A 24,753-nucleotide genomic window follows, 5' to 3' on the forward strand; every position below is an offset into this window, starting at 1 on the left:
GCATCACATTACGTTACAGTGTTGTGTAAAGCGTGAATGGTGCATTTGTGGGGGTCTATATTTAACCCACGGCGCAGGAGTTGTAAACTGCAGTCAATGGAGGCGTTAGTAAATTTACTTTTATTGGACTACCTTATTGGTTTATGTGTTATAAGGTTATAACTTCACACCAGAGCATGTAAAATAAATAAATATTGGAAACTTACACAAATCGACCTTAGTCCAACAGTAAGCTCAATAAGACTTGTGCTATTGGTGCTAGACAAGACGTTTAATAGATAAGTAAATTTATATAAATACTTAAATACATAGAAAACATTCATAATCGGGAACACATTGTGATAAATACACAAATAAATGCCCTTATCAGGATTCGAACCTGGGACGTCCTGCTCCGTAGGCAGAGCCACTACCGACTAAGCTAGGAGGCCGGGCCGTCATATTAAAGTGGTTTGAAATGTCACTAGATCAGTTAGATATCGATGTTATCTGCATTTATTTTTGCCTGCGTCAATTTAATGTACTTGTATCCACTTCTCACCGCTAAGCAAAACGCGCTCTTATTTGCTTCTTTGAATAAATTATGCCTATTGTACATTGGTTCTTTCTAATTCGCGTAGTATATTATTCATCTGATGTTTTACATATCCATATTCAGCTATCATCTTCTTTTATCAGATTGCCTCTTTTAGATATTCCGCACATCTACATATTTCGCATGACACATTGTTCCTAATTGGCATTGAATAAATCATGTACAGTCTAAATTATATGTATACATTCTTCTTTTTTTTGGGTTAGAGGTGTAGGGTTAGAGCCGGTGTAGCTTTATTTGAAACGTCAAAAGCGCATTGTAATATGCCTACTTGAATCATAAACTATCTTTATCTTTCACCTTATTACAATATGCATGTACAGAATTCATTAGAAAAGACAGTATTTACATGTATAGGCATTTCAATTTTTAAATGCACCTCCACTTTCATGTTATAAAATTCCATTGTAACAAATACCTTTCTCTTATCCATTAGAATTAAGTGCTTTCACTGTTATATTAGTTTTTAGTCTGAAATCACGTTCTTGACCTACGGGTTGGGTAACAGTGAGAGTGGGTAATTAGTGCTCACGGACTCATTGCCCGTGATGCTTAGGTCGTTCACCGCTCATCTGCAGAAAACAGCATAGTCGGTGACTTTGTGTGTTTGTTTTCAAATGATTGTTCCAAGATTCAGTATTCCTCTGTGATTTTGTTCGTATTAAAATTATCTTCTTTGATAAATATCGCAGCGGATTTAGCTCTGCGGATTGCATGTCTAATAAGCGATTCTTAAAAGTCCCTCAAAAAAATACGTCCTAAAAAAAATCTGATTTGCACAGCAGAATCCTGTTCTGCTGTGCAATTAGTTTTTATATAGGTTAGGTTAGATCAAATACAATTTTTTGCTGATCTTTTAAACTAGCCTTCTAATATCAATATAACACTGAAGAGCAACGAAAACTGATCATTTTGTATAAAAGTTTCTTATCTTAACAAAGCGACGCGTTTTTATTGCTGGATTGTTGCTGTTAAAGATTAATATCTTTTAGAGTTTAGACTATTATATCACTGATTGAGAATTATTTACAACTCAAGAGTCTATTGTATATAGTTCGATGAACCGAAAGAGATAAAATATAGCCTATTATGTGTAAGTACACACAGATATTTCATTTGATTCTCTTTAATTAGTCGTTGACTAAATATACATTTTTGATGTCACAGTGTAACAATTATCTAATTCTAAACACGCTGTACGGATCATGAGTCAGACTACAATGCCGGTCCACTGTTTATCGCAGAAGGAGGCCATACTAATAATACTGGGAAAGTATTTTTAACTTCACACAATTTACTGCCGTTGTATTTTCTACAACACTTTATATCTGCCCTAGTTCTAACTTCTTATGTATGATTTTAAAGTATGACGCAATATTTCTTGGTTGTTTGAAGAGTGTTTAATTTGAAATCGAAGGTGTTGACTGCTTCTATTTTAAAAATTATTATCTTTAATCTTGATTCTTCTTTACCTTAGACTTTACCACATAATTATTTCTTCGTTATCTTTTCTTTTAATTGATGATTACAATTAATGTTAATAGAAAGTTTTATTTTATCGAAGCTTGATGTTGATCTTGCATTTACGTTTTAAACACGTTTGTCTTAACATATAATTCCGCTATCTGACCATATTACTTACAATACTTGCATAAAACCCACTATCACACATTCTCTTAACTACATACTCTACATCAATCACTTACCGTCTTCTCGTCTGATCACATCGCCATTCATCAAAGCACACTTAAGCTTTAAGTAGGTAAAGAAAAGTTTCTAAGTTTTCCACGCCTTTATAAGTTGGATTAGCTTAGATATTAAATCAAAACTGCAACTTAGGTTTTTTTAGATGACTAATGAACACGATCAGAAGCTCGGGTTTAACTACTTAGAATTATGCATACAGTATAACAAACAAAAAAGATAACGTGATTACTTCGCAAGTTCCTCGCATACCCAATGCTTAGCAAGCGCATCGCCTAATTGACTATATGCGAAGTGCGTAGCGGAACTAAAAGCGAAAGATTTAGCCTTTCCTGGACCCAAAATGTTATATAATTTGACTCTCAACAATGTGACCCATAGCAGGCGGACGGCATCATCGAGCTAAGGGTCTCCCCACACCTGTCGACGCTAAATTGGCATAAACCTATAGAAAAAGCTATGTCTACCTACGCAATAGGAGCGAAAAAGACGTTGCTGGGCTCGACCGACGACTTACGCGACGACGTAATTTTCGCTTTATCAGTGTGATCGCTTGATCATTGATCGATATAGTTGTTACATTATGTCGAAGGTCAATCTCTACAATCGAGCGTACATTCCATATTAGTATAGAGACGACCCCGAGACACATAGATGCGGTCAACGGCCGTTTGCGCAGACGCGGCGCTGCCGCTGACCGTTCACTTGCGCGTGAGTCATCCAGCCTTACATGTGCATTGTCCGCCATCTGTCACTGTGCAATAATTTTGTCCTAACGACCGGCTATTTATTCTAACGGCTGTCATTTACGACCTGTTGCCGTATTAGTTTTAGGTGTTGTGATTGAAACTAGGGTTGGCACTCATAATAGCGAATGAAACAACGTGCTAAAGTGTCTGACACCGAATACTTTTCCAATTAGAGATATGGGTATATACAGTTCGCGTTCTGTGTCTTGTTACAGATTGTTCATTTAGACAATTGTACGACATACAGAGAAATATCTCTTTTTGTTAACCTGTTCGAAAATGGTAAATACGCTACTTTTGGCGCATAGCCTTATCCGCTAGTATTAATGTTGACTATACTTATTGATGCTATTTAGTAATGTTTGCTAAGTATAAAAGGATGGACGCTTGTTTAAGGTCAAAGCAATGGCAATTGTCACAAAACTGACGATCGATTTGTATGAGCTAAAATGAAATGTCTATACAACTTACTGATATTTTAACTTTCCTGTATACGTATTGATGTATTTATCATCTTAATTATATAATGGAGGTCTTATGCAACAAGTACATAGCTGCATGTACATAAAGCAGATCTAACTTAATCGCATCACGCAACATTTACTAACTAAATAATTCAATATCATCAAACTCTTTCGAGGTAATTTATTGAATAGCATCTAATTATACACACTCCTCGATTTTATCCACATCTGAACCTTTTACGACGTTGCGTTTGCAGAGTATAATCAGTAGAAAGTAAGTGCGTAAGAAAATTAAGTAATTAGTTTTATACTGAGTAATTGTACATTGGCTGCGACATAATACTGAATCACAAACATTTGTAACTTTCCTCGCATATTCAATTCAATTCAATTATTTATTTGTATCGAATCTAGGGAGATCCATATAGTGTTAGTACAGTACAGCGAATCTTAAAATTAATTGGCATAACCTTTGTTGAAATATTGGAAACTCCATTAATTATTAGTATTATTACATTTATAGAGAGCAATATATTATTAGAATGGTTTGCCAGACAGTTGTCATGCTCGCTAAAGTTCTCACAAAATATGTCTAAGATCGTGCGAAGTGGAAGAAAAAAGTCGCAAAGGAGGCTCTGGGCTCCGAAGCAGTAGCTGAGGAACTGAGGACGCAGCCGTTATAAACGCTAAGAGAGATTTTTCTATCGTAACTTATTAGTAACGTCGAAAATTTAATTCCACATCGTCTAGTTCGCAAGAGTTTCCTCTCGAAAAGGTAAATTCGACTGTGGTCTTTACGAATATCAAAAATTTAAGTTCCTCTATTGAGACTCGAACAATACCTACAAATATGTAACCTATAGCCCGTTGGGAAGACTGACCATTAGTAGGCCTAGCATAGAAGCACAGCGACAGCATCTCACCCGAAAGATAGACTACCCTTCTCTCTAATTAATACAGTTATAAACAGAGGGTCTTCTTCTTGGCCCAAGTTGCCCAACAGATTCAAAACTCATAAATTGATAATGAATGTCCAACTTTAGAAGTCCAACAATGTTCTACCAAAGAAGATGGATGGACATACAAAAAATATTAAATATACGAATAGTTCGAGCTGACCTAAAAATAAACGTTTTTTGATATCCATGTTGCGTCCTCGCGTAAATCAAACACGCGTCGTTTGGCCAAACAAAACAACCGTTTATACCGCTTCTGATGCCAAAATAAAGTGCCGTAGGCTTTTCGCCATTATTTATACACGATTAACATCAGATTATATTTTTATAGGATTTACTGTATTGCTGAAAATACTACGGTTAATATGGAGAAGACCGGCATATAAAATGTTTGATTGGGAAGACCGTCATAGGGCAACAACTCGTATTTGTATACGTCCTACGCTCAGGCACATCAGACAGAAAATAAAAACTCCGCTGCTTCTGCTCTACCAACTTTCGGTTAGTGGAGTATGTGTACAAATGCAAGTGTTAGAAGCAACGAAAGTTGTAGACGGTTTTACCTGATAGACTATCTCCACATTCGGGAGTTTATTATATAATATTATGAGGCTTAAAACAAAGCGCTCAACTTCTAATAACTTTGCATGCCTGCGATTTTAGTTTGCAATGTAATTAAGAATATGATTGCACTTCAGCCTCTGTCTTTGCTTTTATTTTTCTGCAGAACTTTGAAGCTTGTGAAAATGATTCTTCTTCTTTCATCATGTTACCCTCTGTTGGAGTGTAGCCTTAGCTCGCACGAAACACATTCTTCCCGGCTTTGTTCTGAAAAATAATTGATCATTTCAAAACACAGTCCTTATTTTATTTATATAAATTATCTTAACAATCAAGCACTGATCTTGCTTCACACGATCAACGCCGACCTTTTGGTTACATCTTACATCACACTGGATGACTCAGCCCGTGGGCGGACCGGTCTTGGTGCATTCATGCCTTGACCCGTTTCAGATTGCAATTTTTTACGTCTGGATTGCCGACCTAGTCTTGACTATATATCCAGTAATGGGTTGCGAAAGAAGTTGTGCATAACCCACCTACCTTCTTTGGGAAGGAAAGACTTGATTACCCATATAGATGTACAAGACATTTCTTGTACCCATTGACAAATACCTGCACTTAAATAATGTCACAGAATGTTGTTGCTTACCTGCGTTGTAATTATCAGTGCTCTGTTAAATAATACGTGACTTTCCATCACAGAAGGGTCCTTTTGCTTCATATGGACCTTTTCATCAGAAAAGTGTCCAGAAAAGGTCTTTAGGCACATGAATCATATCATAAGGACCCTTCTCTCATGGAAAGCCACAAATAAATGGTTTAATCTTACGACCTCGGCAAATAATCAGAAGATTGGGAACACAAGAAAGAAATACTTGTTTTACTTGCTTATAGTAAGTAAAACAAAAGAATTCAGCCTAGCTCAAGTCCACCAAAACCTCACCACTGCTGTAACCAATGTAAATTATGTCCAGTAGAACAAATTTAAAACTTCACAACCACTCTTTAAACACAGTGGGGCGTCCATTGGTAATGACATTGATTTAGAATTCGCAATTACTGAACAGATGATATTCTTCCGCAGATTTCTTTTTGATACAAACTGACATAATATTTCACTTTCACTGATCGATGTAATGGTCTCGGTGTAACGGATTGTTCTTAATAGTTAAGACAGATTTCGATGGCTATACGAACTGCGGTTAGAATCAGTGCCGGTGGATTAAATCGGTGGAATAACTATTAAAACTTGTAATTGTTATGTAATTCATCTAAGACTGACGATACTAAACGTAGTGATATACCGATTGTGGAACTTTGTAAATGGCTATGCATAACATATAACAATAGCATAAAACATAGATTTATTTGTTTCATGTTTTCTATTCGTGATAGAACCAATAAAATAACGGTCAAGTCTTTGAAAGAAAATATGGTGTAACCCGTTGCATTTATAGAACAAGACACATCGGAACCATCATGCCATGTTAATTATTTGGTACCAGAGAAAAAACGACCACAACAGTTTGATATGTGAACAAGACGAAGCACTAAGCTTTTTATTTCAATTTATTCTCAACCAGTTGCATCCAGTTCCCGTCCTATTTCCCTGTAATTCTCTAATAGCAGCAATAATGTCTTCCCTACGCCTACGGCCTAACACCAATAATTAAGAAACATCCTGCAACACAACCTACACACTCGTTTATATGCAACGTTGCCTTCAGCCGCCTTATACGGATTCACCGATAGCGTGACGTGTTTTATTTGATTTTGCATACAAATGTATTGATCGGAGACTTTGCAATTCGCCGCTGAAATGTCTTTTGAACCTTGGAAGTGACATTTAGAGCCCCTGTTTGAACATAATTAAACCTACAATAAAATTGTACTCTAAGATAATTTTTAGTCGTATTTGCATTCTAACCTAACTAAACATTTTTCTTCAGAAGCTACAATACGAGTAGGTATCAATCTCTAACACCTGACAATATCGAGAGATCGGAAAAACACTTGAAAACATACGATCATGCCTCAAATTATACCACTAAAACATTACAAAGCTAAATGAAATATAAAAGGAAGTTCTCAGTTTTTCACGCGCCTCTCCTAAAGTGCTAAACTTCCGATAACCAACTGTTGTTTTAGCTAATCTTTCAATCAATCTCAACTAATATCCGCCAACCTAGGCCACAGCATTCAGGTCATCGCTTCCTTCCTTTCATACTTGACCCCTCAGGAAATTGCCAAGTGCTTCCTCAGGAAAATCCAACAACAGCGGAACGAAGGCTCTTCATGGCTTATCATCGGCCACACAACTGAGACTTATTTCAAAGATATAAGGTTCACCAACAGTTATGTGTTTCTGTGAGTACGTCTTTTGCAATGTCTTGTCGGGAATTCTTGTCAGTTATGCCTTTTAGGATTTTGTTGTATGGAAATCGGAAGCCGTAATAGTAGGGGTACTTAGGCGGAAGAAAATTTACATGGCTGTTTTTGTTCATGATTGTGCCATTTTCGCTTGCTTCTGTTTACAGTCAGTATTTTATTCAATGATTTATCTTTAAGATGTATCAAATTTAACTAATAGGATGTAATTGGAGATACCAATGACATTTATTACTTCCCCAGTCAATCTTATCTGCCCACATCCACCCACCTTAGTTGCCTCTTCATTTTGACGCCACTTGCACTCTGAGACAAGTCGGTTGACGACCAAAACAAAAGATGGCTGCTCAAAGCGTATCTCATCAAAGTCATCAAGCAACTATTCAAGTCCAATTATAGGTATATACAAGTTTTACACGTTAAATTACACTAAAATGATTAAGAAAAGACAAAGTAAACATGCCATTCAAAATGACCAAATATATTTTGCAACTTTTGTTAGCAATAGAATTGGTCCATTTGAGCTGTCCCTATTTATTTGGCGCCTATTGTACTTTGTTATCACAGCGTAAATTACACGGTAGACATCACTCTCACTTTCTTTTCAGTACTATCATTAAATTAAATCATAATTATCCAAGTGACAAACTAATTAGTTCCGCGCGGGGGCTTCTTTGTTTGCTAGACAGTTTTAATTACTCATAATAGTTTGTATATGGACATTATTCGCATTACGTTGGGTACAGGTAATGAACTGAAGTTAATCCCCAATTTTATGCTGTGGTGTCCAGTCAGTATCAGTGGTAGCGTATGAAACAACGCGCCAAATGTATCTGCCTCCCTGGAATACTTTTCCAAATAGAGAGATATCTCTACATAATTGATTAGATTAGATTTCTTTATTGAATGATAAAAAATACACTATAAATTTGCATTAATGTCTTAATTATGTTTACAGTAGGTACATATGGTGCTACTTTACCGCATTCGTGCGATAATGAGCACATTACGTAACTATGTCGATAATTTAAAAGGCCATATGTACTATTAAACGTTGTACGATACATGTGCGAATAGGTAATTCGCAACTCGTGTCGATTTAAAACACTCCCTTCGGTCATATTTTAATTTATCGTAATGTAGTCTCGTCTCACAAAAGATCGTCATGTTACTCGTGTTTAAACAGAAACGTGTCAGACAACTGAATATAAATGAAATATTACATACATAATATGTACGTAAGTTTATTACAGTATTGTGGATACAAATACAAACTGAACTATAAGAGAAAAGTAGTTTGTTACTACTTATGCTGCTAAATGTGGTACTTGTGTACCACATTTTATGCGGAATAAATAATTTGATTTGATTTGAAACCTTACATATATACGTAATAGAATGGTATTCATATTCTTTTTTTTTATGATGTCAACGTAATAAATATGGAATCGTCATTAAAATGTAAATTCCATATGCTTACATATTGTGTTGAGTCATTAGAGAAAAGTAGTTTGTTACTACTTATGCTGCTAAATGTGGTACTTGTGTACCACATTTTATGCGGAATAAATGATTTGATTTGAAACCTTACATATATACGTAATTGAATGATATTCATATTCTTTTTTTTTTTCAATATTGAATTAAACATGCTCTTACCCCCACCGTTAATATACATTGACCGAGTTAGGCATTTATTACACGCCGTGATGATTCAATCAAACCGTGTTATAGATCACATCTCGTATTCAATTTGTATCTGCCGGCTGTGGCATATATTTAGATGATATCGATAGCGAGTGTCATGTCGAACGATTTCATAATGCATGTGCAATGAAATGAGTTCTTGTCGAGAAATTAAGCGACGATAGACTCAAAAACTTTTATGATCTTCTATGTATCACTCAAGGGCAATAAAAATTAGTCGTTGTCTATTGAAGCCTATATAAGGTGAGCCGTTTATAATTTTCTTGGTAAAAAAGGACCCTTTACATAGACATTTACAGACAGCACAACATAAAAGGTTCTTGACATTTAAAACATGACTTCAAATTTGAAGGTCCATTGAATCTATTTTTTTAAGTAATGAATTTCGTAAGGGGGTGACGATAATGTTGAAAGCTTTAAATGACATCTACAGCGGAAGGCTAGTTAAATTATACCAAACAGAATTTGAAATAGAGGTGGATTATCAATGAAAACTTTTTAGCCATAGTAAATTTGCTGCCATCTTTCGACACATGATTAAAACTTTTAGAACGCCATTTTAATTTGATCCTTATTCTTTTACTGATATGTGTTAAATTTGTTACATATCAAAAAGTGGCGCCATCTAATAGATCAAAGGCCAAAGGTATGGCAGCATCGTTTCGAGCGATCGCGCCATAACCTTTAGGTTGTGCCCGGTAAGATGGCGCCACTTTTTGATATTTAACACATCAGTGAAAGAATAAGGATCAAAGTCAAATGGCGTTCTAAAAGTTATAATCATGTGTCGAAAGATGGCAGTAAATTTACATGGCTAAAAAGTTTTATTTGACAATAAACCTCCATTTCAGATTCTCTTTGATTATACATTATGTTGTGTCGTCGTGTTGTTAGATGGCTCTTAAAGAAATTAGGTACCTAATTACCTACTCATTTGCGACTTCATCTTATTTGTCACCTCAAACCAAAAAGCTCGCACACTTTACACGCGATTCATTGTGTCGCTTCTTGTAATTATGCATTGTTCCTATAACTTTCGTAACATTGTTACGTTAGACTTCCTATCCTGTCTTCGTAACTAATGTTATGTCTTAATATGCAAACAAAGTCAACTTTATAGACGTAATCACTTTGCCCTAGTACGTGCAAACATGGCGCCGGCTCTCCTTTTTCGTTTTCTCTAATCCGGACGATTTTGAGAAATATCTGAGTAAGAAGCCACGTTCTCACTCTGAATCGAGGCGATACTTTACTCCGGGGCAAAGACTGCTATTATATAAATCGCAAGTATCACTGTATCACTGGAGCACCTGGATGCCTGCTTGGACCCTTCAATTCAGTCCAAAGGCACTCTGTACGAATCGTCGACGATCCTAACTCACAAGCGGCATTTAACCTTGTACAATGTTTGACAGTGTTCGGCAGGGTGTCTTTACACCTTAGAACCTAAATGGTCGCGTACCGTGCGGTTTAAGAGGAATTTTCTCCCGCAGATGCTCCGGATGTGGAATGAGCTCCCTGCCGATTTTTTCTCGAGGGGCTTACAGTATGGCGGTAATTTCATCAATTATACTCATGTCTTTTAACATTCTTACCTTTACCTTATTACTTAATGCATTTAATTGCTTTCGTTTTGTTTCCGTACGTTGCGTCAATTCAGATTAGTACTAATGCGTCTTTCTCTTCTTTTTTATTTTAATTCAACCGGCGGTTTTCAATTAGACGCTCTCTTGCGGACTTTAATGGCTTGTTTCAATTAAATCTTGTTACGCATTATTTACTTTATTACTTAGTATAATGTGTCAATTTTAATCGCATAATAGATCGGTAGGTTCAATTGAAAGCCTTGTTTTGCATTTAATGACATGTTGGAAGATAAAAAAGAAAATAGTTCACTAGCAAGTAAATAAATACCTAAAATTTGTTTTCTTTATCTAAAAAAAAAACTATTTTTGTCGGTATACATTTCACTTAAGCAACATAAATTGAACAATATATACATTCAATTACGACAATATTTTGCACAAGAAAGTCCGCTAAAATACTATTTAGACAAAATTTTACAGGCTACTTAGAGAGAGATAGTAAACAGAAGAACAAAACCTACTTGTATACGACCTCGAACGTTCTAGATAAGGCTGATAATTTTCGCTAATACCCGAGGAATGAAAGTGTAAACTCACTTGAACAACATCTGGCTATTTATATGCTAAAACAGTAAGACAAGTGATGGAGTTTTTCAGTAAGAATTTATTACAGGTATAGGTACAATATACACTTATACAAAATACAATATAATTAAATATGAACGAACTAAATTAAATCTAACAAAACAAAAATTAAAAATACGCCCCTATGAATAGTCCCCCAGGTGTGTCCCCTAAGTGTCCCAGGCGGCCTTGGGGGGTGGCGAGCATCACATCACAGCACACATCACAGGTTTACGAGGGCCTCGCAGAGCAGATTTTTACAGGGGCCGCCCGGGGCCTCGCGAAGGTTAAAGCCGCTACTTACGATACGAGATACGATTAACGTCTCTTCAGTACTTTTCTAATGTCCTATACCTAATTGCCTTATGTGGTTTTATAGCCACAGGAGTCTACGTGTTATCGTGCAGACGATCTCAATTGAAGCAATTGAAACCCAATATGATTCCATCCACGCTTGTTTCGAACTCCTTGCTTGAGACAATCGACACTGAAACTTTATTCTTTGAGGTGGTTTTACAAGACGTAAATTACAATTTAAAATATTACTGCTTTCGAAAAACATTTCTCCATAAGTTAAGTAAATATTAAAATTTTAAATGCTTAAATAAAAAACCTTTATTAACCCAAAACAGCATACCATCAGATCCACAGCGCATCAGGCTTCGTCACATTACACTTCGCAACACTTTTTGTGAGGAAATTAAAACCAAACGCGTGCACTTTTGTCGTAGATATCTACAATTATAATAAAACGGTATCGCAATTTGTTTCAAATTATACTGCAACTTGTTGGCAATATTGATAAATGATCCATAAATGCTAAATCCAACTTAAGGACCGTATTACATCTCAACCTTCCCTTTCGCTATCTGTAACACTTAAGGTTCAGTAAATGAGCTCGCACCATGTCCCAAAATTGACAGCAATCTAAAGATAGAGATGAGTTCCGTTCTGCTCTGCAGCCAAGAATGCAGCCGCACTGCAGTGTTAGTACTGACCCGCTGAAATAATGGCGGACGTCCTGCCCGGGCCTTTACAATACTTATTACGTGCTGTTAACGTACTAAGCTAAAATCTCGTAGTTTTAAATTACGAGACGTTTCGATATTTTTTTTAATACTACGTCGGTGGCAAACAAGCATACGGCCTGATGGTAAGCAGTCTCCGTAGCCTATGGACGCCTGCAACTTCAGAGCGTTGCCGACCCTAAAGGGGCCCACTGATTAACAGTCCGCCGGACGGCATCGGCCTGTCAGTTGTTCGGAACTGTCAACTTCTTGTTCCAACAGACAGGCCGATATCGTTGGCTCCACAACCTCGTTGATAAAATGTTTTTTTTAAGTCGTTAGGTAGGGATGCGCCTTAATGTCATATCATTTTATAATGGGTTTAGTAACTTTACGAACTATTGCAGTAAAGTGGCTGATAGACGGGCGAGTAAGGGTCTCCCCAAACTAGTCGACGCCGTTTCGGCAAATCGCGTACGGAAAAAGCTTTATGTCAACGCAATAAGAGCGAATAAGTCGTAAATCGGCTCGGCCCACGCGAAACGACGTCTTTCGACGGGAAAACGGCGTTTTGCCGTAAAGCTGTTCGCATTCGTACGACGCTGTTTGCAGCCTACCGCACACGTTCGCATTCATAAATCTCCTTATACCGCCGTACGGTGCCGGAAAGAGTTGAACGGCTCCGATCACGGCCGAGTACCTACGATAAGGACCGGTCAGAGCTGGCGGAAGCCGTTCAGCGTCTTCGACGGCCGAACATAGCTGACGACGGCCGAACAGAGCCAATGACGGTAAAATTGCTGGTAAGCCTTTTTTTCCATGCCCGTCTACGTAAAATATCCATCATCACAGGTTATTATATAACATGTAACAATTACCAAGGAGAATAATCTTACAGGTCTGTTTAATTTCAAACTCAGGTTGTTACTAACAACCAGTCTCCAAAAATGAGATTTACGATTGCCGATCACCCGCTGTCCTACATCTGTTCATCGGACTCAACGGCTGTACGTGTGCTGTCTGACGTCTCGACAGCAGGACGGAGCACGGGAGAGCCGACCGTCGCTTTACAACTGTTGCGATAGCAAGTCGCAGGCGATCGGGCGTCTCTACGGCCGCAAGGAGGATGAGACTGCTAAACGCAGGTGTCCAACCGCAGAGACGGTCGATCGGCTAAATGCGAATAGTGTGGTGTAAAACACTCGGCGAAAGCCGACTCCGCGTCGACTGGTTTGGGGAGACCCTAAGTTCGCGAACTTATGGCTCGACGACTTTTTTCGCTTGTAAAGTACGCGTACTTAGGCTCACACACGAGCGAAAAAGGTCGTCGAGCTGTAAGTTCGCGAACTTACTCGCACGTCTATCCGGGACTTTAGATACAGTTGAATGCTGTAGCCGAAAGCTAATAGGGTTGGATACGCTAGTGTGTTCATTTGGTTTAGATTAACAGCTGATCTGAGACACGGGCGCTTAGTGTTTTTCATACTTCCTATTAGCTATCTATTCGCGTTCCAATCTTAGTACAGTCAAGTGTAAAAATATGGGTGTACACATCTTACTCAAAAATATGTCCCATAGCATCTTATTCCAGTGTAATAAGAGCGTAGTACCATATTCATGAGACGATTCTTTCGATACATATTTTTTCACTTGACTGTACCTACTGAACAATGCATAATGCAGAAGTTATTCGGAACCTCATGATTGTCTGATTCCTAAACACATTTTCAGAAACGTCCGATACACATCGTTCATTTGTTCGATGCTAAAATTACAGTTTTGCATATGTTCGATTATTTTTAAACAATATAATCGATTGTATAATTTTTATTTTATTTTATTTATTCAGGATTACAACAGCTTATAATAATTACATGTGCAATTTTAAATTTTAAGTGTATAAAGCCAATTACAGTAATCCACAAGGTCAAATCGTGATATAAGTAAATAGTTTAGAAGGTAGTTACAGAATAGTAGGTATACATTAGTGAACATGATTGAGCACTTACTGAGACACAATTAGCTAATCAAATATATAAAAAGAACCTTTTTTATACTCTGATTAATTATTGAATTGAATATTGAGGTAGGCAATATATTATAAAACAATATTTCAATATTATGTGTAAGCTAGGTCTAGAAGAATTGGCCACCACATCTATAGCAGATGATTGTTGCAGCGTCGGGTAAAATCAGGTGTTGCGGGGAGGTTGATTGCAACGTCTGCGATGACTGAAGAGTCCAATACCAGAGCGGCATCTTCTGCCACAGCAATCACAAACATGACGAGAGTCCAAGGGAGGAGGTCTAGCAGCGCGGAGTCTTTTCTGCCTAAGGTTCTCTAACCAGTCCTTGTCATGCTTGTCTACACCCGCTTTGAGATCTCGACGCCACTCTGGCCTCATTTCAGCCTGAGATTCCCAATTGTGAGGATGAATATCGAAGCAGATCAACGATTGTATATCTACGTTTTGTTTTTTATCCGACGAGTTTAGCAGTTTTATGTGGTTGGGTCGGTTATTTGTGTCTTCCGCCGTAATAGCGTCAAAACTAAAGTTAATAAATGTGGTGTCAATCGATTGAATCGATTCGTCACGACAGCCCGGATGGCATTAGGCTACATTACTAACTATAAAAGATGTAGTCAGCTAGTTAAGTTTAATTTTTTAAAGATGTTGCTGTTTGGAAGATGGGACTGACATACACCTTGGCTTTAAAAGCCGGATCACATGAAATGCAAAATAGTCATTCGCAACGCTAGTTGTTATATGAGGAAGTATACACATTTTACAATCAACATGCCGCATTGCGCGTTGGGTGTGTGTTGGCCTTAAGCTCCAGTAGGCTATCATTAAAAGTCATTGTTGCACAGATTGATCAATCACGGTTCATGTCTTCATTGTTCTTGCCACTTTCACCACTTCTCATCGTATTTTAGATTGAAATTTCATTTTTTGCTGCACATACATGTTTGATTTTGTTATAAGTATAACTTTATGATATTAACCAATACAAAATTTACGCCTCTTGCACCTCTTCTTCTTTACAAAACTCAATAAAAATAATGCTTAGATATAAATAAAAAATAATACTCTTACGGTAAATGTCGCTAGGCGCTTCCCTGGGGCTCGCCTAGGATATGGTGGAAATATTCGCTGTCAACCGAGAAGTCTCAGTAGCTCAGTTTGTAGAGCGACGGGCTGGTATCCCGGAGTCGCAAGTTCGGGCCTCGCTCTAGACAGTGAGTTCTTCCACTTTTCCATTATTTCTAAACATTGTAGGATCGTTTGCAGACGTAATACAAAATACAAAATTTAATTCAATCAAAAAAACTTAAACTAAAGATAATTACGAGCTAAGTAATAGCTCTGAAACTGCAAAGGAAACAAAAGCTTGTAAAATGATAAAATGAAAGAACAATAAATGCTTCTACGTGTATTGTAGTCTCACTTTAATAGTTCCTTTATTGCACTGTCATTTATCTTACGCGACAGATCTAAATTGCCTGATTACTGCCTCTACATTACACTGTCTATCATCCCCGCACAATATAATAACTGAAAGCTACAATATACATAGATTATGACGTATACCGTTTTCGACCAAAGTCCCATGACGGCAATCTTTCGCCCATTGACCCATTTTTTAAATGTATATTCGTGTTCCACCTCGTTTCGTAGTAAAGAACAACAAATTACGTACATACAATATTTGCACAAATACGTGAAGTGAATTGCTAAAATTAAATCAACCGTAAGAAAAATGTGTCGTGATATCTATTCAGACTGTGTGTAATTCGCTGTTAACTGTAGCAGATTAAGTAGCCATTCGCATAGGTAAGGTATACGTACATTGTTTCGCAGAGTGCCTGTCAGAATAACGTCTGACAAAGCATTTGCGAATCGTTGTCTGCCAAACAATAGGGCACTCTGTCATCACTATCCCCATAGTAACGACATGATACTCTCCGCTAAAACTCCGCTTTTACCATACATGATTGTAGAGGGGTACGTCTGAAAACATCGACACGATCGAAGTGCCAAAAATATGTATACACGACCTTATGGCCCATATATTAGGGTAGTGTATACATATTCCCGAATGAAGCCACTTTCCCGAATGAAGGTTGAGGGAGGCGATGGCTGAGATACACGTCATACTCCTGAACGGGTGCTGTTTGAGGAGACCGGTCTGTTTAAGCTTACACGGGCTACATGTTATGTTATAAGTATGTAACTTTTCTATTGAGTGGCATTAACGTGAGACACTTGATTCGGTTCTTGTATGATTTAATTTTTTATATAAGAATTCAAGCCTTGGAGACCCTCTACATCTCCAAGGATAATTTAATATCTTTTTTTTATATTTTATCTCTGACACTTAGATACTTATACATCTCTAAAGAATTTTAGTATTTGTTGGTTTTTTTTTGTGTAATTTGACATTTAGAGGCAGTATACATCTCTAATAAAGTATTTATTATTTCATCGATTCCATATTTGTAATTGATTTTAGTATTTTTTATTGTTTGTATAAATGGACATGTAAAAGTGCCCTTGTGGCCTATTTGCTGTATAAATGTTTGATAGGTATTTGATATTTTTGGCATTTTGTCCGTATCGATATTTTCAGAAGTGACCGTATATAGTAAAATAGATTTGATATACTAAAGATTCGAATCGGCGTCTTCAGCCATCGTGGCATTTGTTGCTAACGTATTAGGTTCAAGCCTACTATACTCTCTAGCCACTCTACTCCGCCACTGGAGGGCTTAGTCACTTTTTCTTTTTACAGCTATTGACATCTATGACATCTATTTCAGTTTATGATTTAAATACCTACAGACTTCTTAAAAAACACATAATTATGGCGCTATATGTCAAGCATAAACTTATGACAAGCAGTCAAGCAAAGACTAATGTACAAGGCCGTTTTGCTGTACTATCTACTTCACCTGTCAAATTCGAGACACGATTTTTCCTTAGACACCTCTTAGCAGTAAATCTCTTAGTGAACGGTACTGCACGCGCATCAATCTACGCTAGACTCCAGTCATTGTCTGTGTCTTACTCCAATTGCGGTAATAATCGGGTGGATTCCATGGCACTTTCACCAGCTTCGCTTCGCTTTCGTGTTGTTGCAGCGATCAGCTTTGCCTGCGCATGGTTTGATCATCTTATGTAATGAGCATGTCGCTGTCGGTGCCATGCATTCTAAATATTGTTGGTGTTACAGTTCAATGCTTAAAAATTCTTACAAAATAAAAGTTTTGTGCAGCTTGCAAAGTACAATTTCTTTTCCAATGCACACCAAAGTAACTAACTCTGGTTGAACTGAACTGTTTAAACCATTACGATTTCCCGATGTATGTGCGTCCGGTCCTATCAGAAATTAAGACAGAAGACTGTTCCAACCACTTATGTTTGCAATTAATATATTATTATTAAAGTTAGAGATTTTCTGTTTGCCTGTTCATTTAAAAGGCCACTAGAGTTTTATTTGGCCATTTATGTGAATTTATCACTAATATCACATGACCATTAACTCCTCTAACCACCACGTAGGCACGTATATCTTCCTCTAACGTCCCAACATCGTTAAACAAGCCATCCCATATCCCATCCAAACGTCAACAGTTCATACGAACTCCGTTTATTTTCCTCCACCCGTCGATCACTCATGCATTTCTACTTCTTTCAAAAAAGGGCATTTGCTGTGGACAATGCTATCCCTTACGTCCTTATAGTAACTAAAATGTTCTCTATTTTTAAACACCATTTCCTGTTCACGGTTTTGTCACACGACTAGTATGAAAAGACTTATAGCCCGTTACAGTACTCGGGTTTATGCGGCGTTCTGAATCAACTCTAATCCCCTCGTCAGAAGTTACTGTCAAAGTTTGTCTCGAAAGTCTCGAAATAGGCGTAAACCGGGTAAGATTGAGTGGAACGCTTTAAACTTGTTTCTTGAGATGAGATATTGTTACGGTTTATTTTTGGTCGGGGTTGAGCATTGTTAGATTTGCACTGACATCAACGTACCTATATAAAGAGATCGAGGGGCACTAAAAAGAGTGTGGTAAAATATAATCATTCCATTAGGTACTCGAGCGCAAATAATGCAGGAATCTTTCTTCTGAACCTATTAAGTGATTTCCCGGGTATTTTGGGGGCCACGTGTTTTTAAAATAAGCATCTTTAACTAATCTCACTATAATACTTAGCTTCAGCGTTTTTTCACGGAAGGAGCTATACGGTGAGATTTTATTGCTTCTCTGCTTTATCCCCCGGAAGTGCTTAGGTGAGATGCAGAGGATTAAACCCAGCGTTTTTGTTGTTTATGTTCTTTCGGCCAAATTTAAAGACGTCTTTTAATTTTATGTAAGAGAAATTATATCTATCTACTTCATGAAGTATTATTGTTTAAACATTAGAAATTTCCTGAGGCTAAGATATTAGAGAATTCCAATTAGATGAAGATTAAGTAAAATTGCCACATTTACTTACATTACTACGCAGAACGTATCGAAGAATATGTATAAGAGTGTGTTCCCCTTACTAATACATTTTAGTATCATCGTTTTACAATTCAAACCCATGCAATTAAAACTGCCTTGTGCTTTCTCTACAGTGCATTAATAACACTATCTGTCCTATCAATCGGCACGTGCTGACAGGCAATATCGACCTCACCTGTCCAGGACGCGTACGTTTTCTCTTACGTGCACGGTTCGTTGACCGTGCACCGTGTTTACGTTTACGTTGTACGTTTTTAATTATATGTGAAGGTCGACTGATAAGTTTACAAGGAAAAGTCGGTATGGGTTAGGCGTCATGTATGGTAGAGGTACATTGGTAGTGTTTACTGTTTTTTTCCTTGATGATTGTTTGTTTTAGCGTAAGCGGTAGCGCATATGAAGGCCTAAAACAATACCTGTTATACTCATTTTGTGCAAGTAAAACGAAGGCACTTGGAGTATTTACGTCCCTGGCCCTGTTAAGATTACAATTGCGTGCAGTGTTAAACAACGGTAGGATATTCATTTGTTTTTAAAAATAGGAGTCTAATGTACTTAGTTCATTAACTTCTTCATGCTATTAACTCACTTCACTGTACAACAAATTGGCCAGATAGGTAAGGAGTCATTTTCATTGCACATACTCGTATTTCAACAAATAGGGTGAAATGTGTTGCCGAAATCACGTCAATACACGTCAATGATTAACGTGACGATGTCGATGAAATTCGCTTAATAGCGATGTGAAAACACGGTTTCATTTAAACCACATTGTTTATAAAATAATAAGCCAAAGCGCCCAAAGGTCAAAATGAAGCACGTAAGCATTCTGAAACCGCCGGCATGCCGAGAGGGTTGCAAAGAGCCATCGAAATATTGTCAAAAGACCGTATCTGGGTCAAGTGGCCGCCGGGAGTAAGCTGTGTACAGTCACACAGTAACAAAAGTGCTCAAAATGAACCTTAGACCCAGAAAAGATTATATTGTTCTACGTCGACCGCTGGTTTTTATCTTAGGTAATTTAGTTGGGTAATTTGATACGGCACGACAGATTCTTGTTAAATATCCAGGAGGGCAAGATTGAGAGGAAAAGACCCAGAGGATGGCCCAGGCTCACATATCTCAGCCAAATAAAAGATGAAACTTTTTGTCGTATCGTACGAGGAAGTTAAAAGGCTGGCCCAGCAAAGAGAAGAGTCGTGATTAATCCACCGACAAGAGCATAGCTCTTAAATATTGATGATGAATTTAGTTTCCTACCACCAATTGTTCGAGTGCGCTTAGCTCGCCACTGCTCTGAACAAACACATCAATAACATTTATCGGTTTATTTAAACAGAATTCTGTACCTAGTACTGTTTTCTATTTTGTGCCACCACGCACTTCGCACAGTGACAATAATCCCAATTAATAGACACATATCTTCTAAAATAGATCAGTCTTTCAACTAGGGTTGACTCACTTCGGCCACGAGGTACAGAAATATTAGCTGTCAACATTAAGAAGAGCACAGCTATAATTACAGGCGACTGTTTTCGTTTCCTGGAGACCCATATAAATCCCAATATATGAAACAACACGGGTGGTCAACCAAGAGAAACTAATTTATTTGGATGTAGGAGCTAATCTTAATGTAATGTTCAGCGAATGTGGCTGACTCATTCTGATTGAACCTCTTAACAATACGATCTTAGTCGTTTATGTTTTTTGTCCTATGATTCATCAAGATTTATCACTGCAAATTACTGCCGAGTCAAGTTAGATTTCGAAACACACGATAAAAAATAAAAACAATCAGAAGATTAATCAGTTACATGCGGCGGGTGTACAGAATGCGATTCCAACTGAGCTGCATTCAGAGCATTTATGTAACTTCTACATTCGAGTACCCTTTGATAACCTTACAAATACCCTACGCTATTAAGCTTCCAGCGCTATAATATACATACCCACTATAGATAAGTTCAGTCCACAGCAGAGTTGCTAAGCGGGCAATGGGCTTAAAACGACGACCGGTCTGGCCTAGTGGGTAATGGCCCTGCCTATGAAGCCGGTGGTTCTGGATTCGAATCCCGGTAAGGGCTAGAATCAATAATTTATTTATTTATTTTAGGGCATTTATTTGTGTGATGAACACAGATATTTGTTCGTGGGTCATGGGTGTTTTCTATGTATATAAGTATATTTTGATTTATATACGTATGTTTATCGTCGGCTAATACCCATAGTACAAGCTTTGAACAGTTTGGGGCTAGGTCGTTTGTCTAAAATTGTCCCGAAATATTTATTAAAAAAAGAGCACAATTTTATTGTTCAAGAAATATTCGCGTGTGATGGGAATATGGAATATCTTATGCGCTTACCTAATTTTGCTGCTGACTGTACATCAACGTACGTTATAGTTTCATAGTTAGTATTTATTTTTTATCAGTTTAATGACATCCTTTGCAACATCCCGTCGCCTCCCCATGGTCGCTCATCTGGTACCAGATCCATAAAGTTAAAGAAAATTCATAAAAATAAGCCTTGAACGCAATGTAAATAAATTCATTGATTGTAACACAAGACTCGTCACTCGTATTTTTATGTCTCTGCTATTTTCCGGTTTCTCTAGGGTAAAATAAACGAATTGGAAAGGAGGAAGAAGGAATGCTAGATATATTTGCTATTTTACATTTATGAAGTCATGGCCACTTAAATCAGATAGGTATACCTACTTATTTATTTTATGTAACATCATTTAAACACAGTTAATATGTATTATCAAACTTGTAACATCCCATCTGTTATAAGTTTGATAATATAAACTGTGTTTGAATGTAGTATCGTAGATACCAAACGACTGATTTGTGTAAGTACGGTTTTTGTACGGTTAATTGTAGATCAAAATCTACGTACTAAAAACCGTACTTACACAAATCAGTCGTTTGGTATCTACGATACATCAAAATGCTTGGGGACATTTCTGAAGGTGTTGGTAGTTTTACTTTCCATAGGTATACAATTTTTATACTTACCTACTCCGACTTTTTGATATTTTTTTTGAGTAGGTACCTACCTAAAGATATACAGTCAAGGTATTAGATATCGATACGGACAAATTGACAAAATATGTACACACTACCTTAATATATAGGCAATAAGGTCGTGTATACATATTTTTGGCACTTTGCTCGTATCGATATTTAATACCTTGACTGTACCTCCTGCATACTCCTGCAAATAAAAAGAAATGCATCCATAAATTAGCTCACTGTATTGATTAAATCCACATCTGCCGTCCAGACTCCCATTTCCATATTGTTGTGGAAACTGAGCAGATGCCCTGTTGTGAAACAGTTAGCAGCTGCGGTATTTTGAGCGCCCGTTACGTGACCAGACGTAAGCGTAGTTTTACGGAAACCTCATTCATTAGCTACTACGTCAACAACGTTCACTAACGTGTTGTCTGATATCCAATGCAAATATATTGAACACAAGTATAACTTAACTTGTTTCTTACTAACTAAATCTTACAAGTCGATTTTAATTTACTTCTATTAGCCGTAACAATTTGAAAGTTTGCAAGTATACATACTTTTAATAGAGATGACAATAGAATGGTGTGAATAGTGCCAATCGCCGATCAGTTTATAGTAAAAATTTAAATTTGGTACCATCGGGCTGCCCTAATATGATGGAGCCAGAAGATGTAATAACTCTGCAAGGGGCATATGCCATTATTGAGTTGTTGGAATATTGATTTTATTTCAATTAATCAAATTTTTAAATTTAAATGACGTAATCGGGAGCCAACGGCATACCACTCCAAGGGATAGGAGAACTCTTCAATTGAGAGACGCTTGAGATTAGGCGTATGTACATGTGATTCGTTTTGACGAGTTCAATTTGTGGGTGCGTTAAGTGCGTTCAATGTATTTTATGCAGAAACTTTTGTTTCTAATGTAAGCAAAAACGAAACCTGCCAATCCTGGTCCTTAAGGCATTCATTTAATCGAGTGTCAAAACAGTAAACAAAAGAAAACAGTCACATTAAGGAAATGCAGTTCAACTGATATTAAATAGGTACATAACATACCGCTAAACTTCGAGCCGCCCGCTGCTGATTGCTTGACTGGACGTATGGTATACACAAGTTACTCCATTCTACAACCAGCCATTAGTCCGGCTTAAATGCGTGACCAACACTACCACAAATGACTTCATACAGTTAAAATGACAACGTAAATAGTACATTTTGTGTTTAAGGTCAATACGGGTAAGAGTGCAATGCTGGTAAGTAAAGTATAAATACTATTCAGTATGTTAACATGCTCTAATGTGAATGCCAGTCACACTAATCCGTATACCATACTTACCCGTATTGGTTAAAGATCGCTAGTGGCAACGAAACATATAATATAATATAATACAATACAATAACTGAAGAACAATAAAAAATTCAAGCGAGATTTCCACTACTTTGAAACCCACCACCGTAATCTCGATAAACAAACTCCTTTATTAAATAAAACTAAACTAAAACTACAACCATCATCTAAATCCACAGCGCAGGCTTCGTCAAATCTCTATAAACATTTTCCAGTCTGGACAACGATACGATAATCACTGATATCATTATCTATACACATGTTACTCATATCATACGTAATCTATTAATTAAGCGATATCGATTGTGCACTGTATTGTGAGTTCATAATCATCACCGCTGGCAGTTTTCCAGCGATGCCGGTAGTAAATTTAACGCTGCCCACCCCGCGAGAGCCCTTCTGACATTAACAGTTGTTAGCTGAAGCTGACCCACTTCGTTGATAAAAGGTTTAAAGGGATATTGTCTTTGAAGTAGAAAAGCTTTGAAAATGTCACGTACGTCACAGGGTGACCTTAATAATCAGACCAATTTTAACAATAGATTATGGATACGAATAGGCCTTTATAAGATTGCATAGATATACTTAAAAAATGTGGTGTCCACTGCGAAACCTGAAGAGGCTGGTTGGAATCTGAGCATGGAGGCCTTGAACAATTCTTCCTTCCTATGTCACATCTATTACAGTTTTTTTTTTTTTGGAGAAAACCCATCCTAATCATATCAGTTGCAGCTGTTTACAAAAAAAAAAGACTGAAACTCATAAGTGCCTCAGCAACTAATATAAATAAAGAAACTCACATTCTTAAAAACATGAACGCTGAAAACAATTCTTTTTTTCTTTTCTTTTTCTTTATTTGTTAGCAAATCGGAAATTAATACTGTATCTTCATATCAAAAGTAATACGTAATATTAATAAGATATGCCTTTATTTACATTTCCAGCTAACATCGATTTTCCTTTCCATAGCCTTAAAACCTTAACATGCAACAGAGGCCAATAACTTAAAAGAAATGCTATAAACAGTAAACACGGATAACTTACAATGATAGCGAGGCTGACAACAGTCGAAGTATGCCAAGTACACATACATACCATCTATTATATCCCCCGCAAATCGTAAACTACTGAACTACTTTGCGCTGCGGGAGTTAAGTACCTACCATTATTTAAAGTAGATCAATCTGCAGGAGAACGATAGTCTCCATAGAGGCATATCTTCATTCTTTCATTTTATAAGACATAATTACATCAAGACCCCATTTAATAATAAGTTTATAGGTTTAAAACGGCATTTAACATGATCGATGGGGGTCAAATTATATACCTAGCTTTATAAAATCCCAAGCCTCTTAATTACATTCTACCTCAAAAGTTATGTGAAACCACCGCATATTTTCCTTTACATACAATTTACATTTTGTCTTTCTTATTATTTAATTTCATGCCAATAACTACGCTTTTAATATTAAGTAATGCTAAGCGGAATTAATTTTGTTTCTTATAAACTCGGGCGCAATCC

At 37.1% G+C, this 24,753-nt stretch overlaps 1 protein-coding gene across 7 annotated transcripts in view; it reads left to right on the forward strand.

The window, feature by feature from the left end:
* The window catches only part of LOC133515750 (adenomatous polyposis coli protein-like), a 91,327-nt gene that overhangs the window by 29,539 nt on the left and 37,035 nt on the right, over positions 1-24,753 (forward strand). The window lies entirely within an intron of this gene.

Source organism: Cydia pomonella, chromosome 3 (assembly GCF_033807575.1).
Source record: "Cydia pomonella isolate Wapato2018A chromosome 3, ilCydPomo1, whole genome shotgun sequence".
NCBI lineage: Eukaryota > Metazoa > Arthropoda > Insecta > Lepidoptera > Tortricidae > Cydia > Cydia pomonella.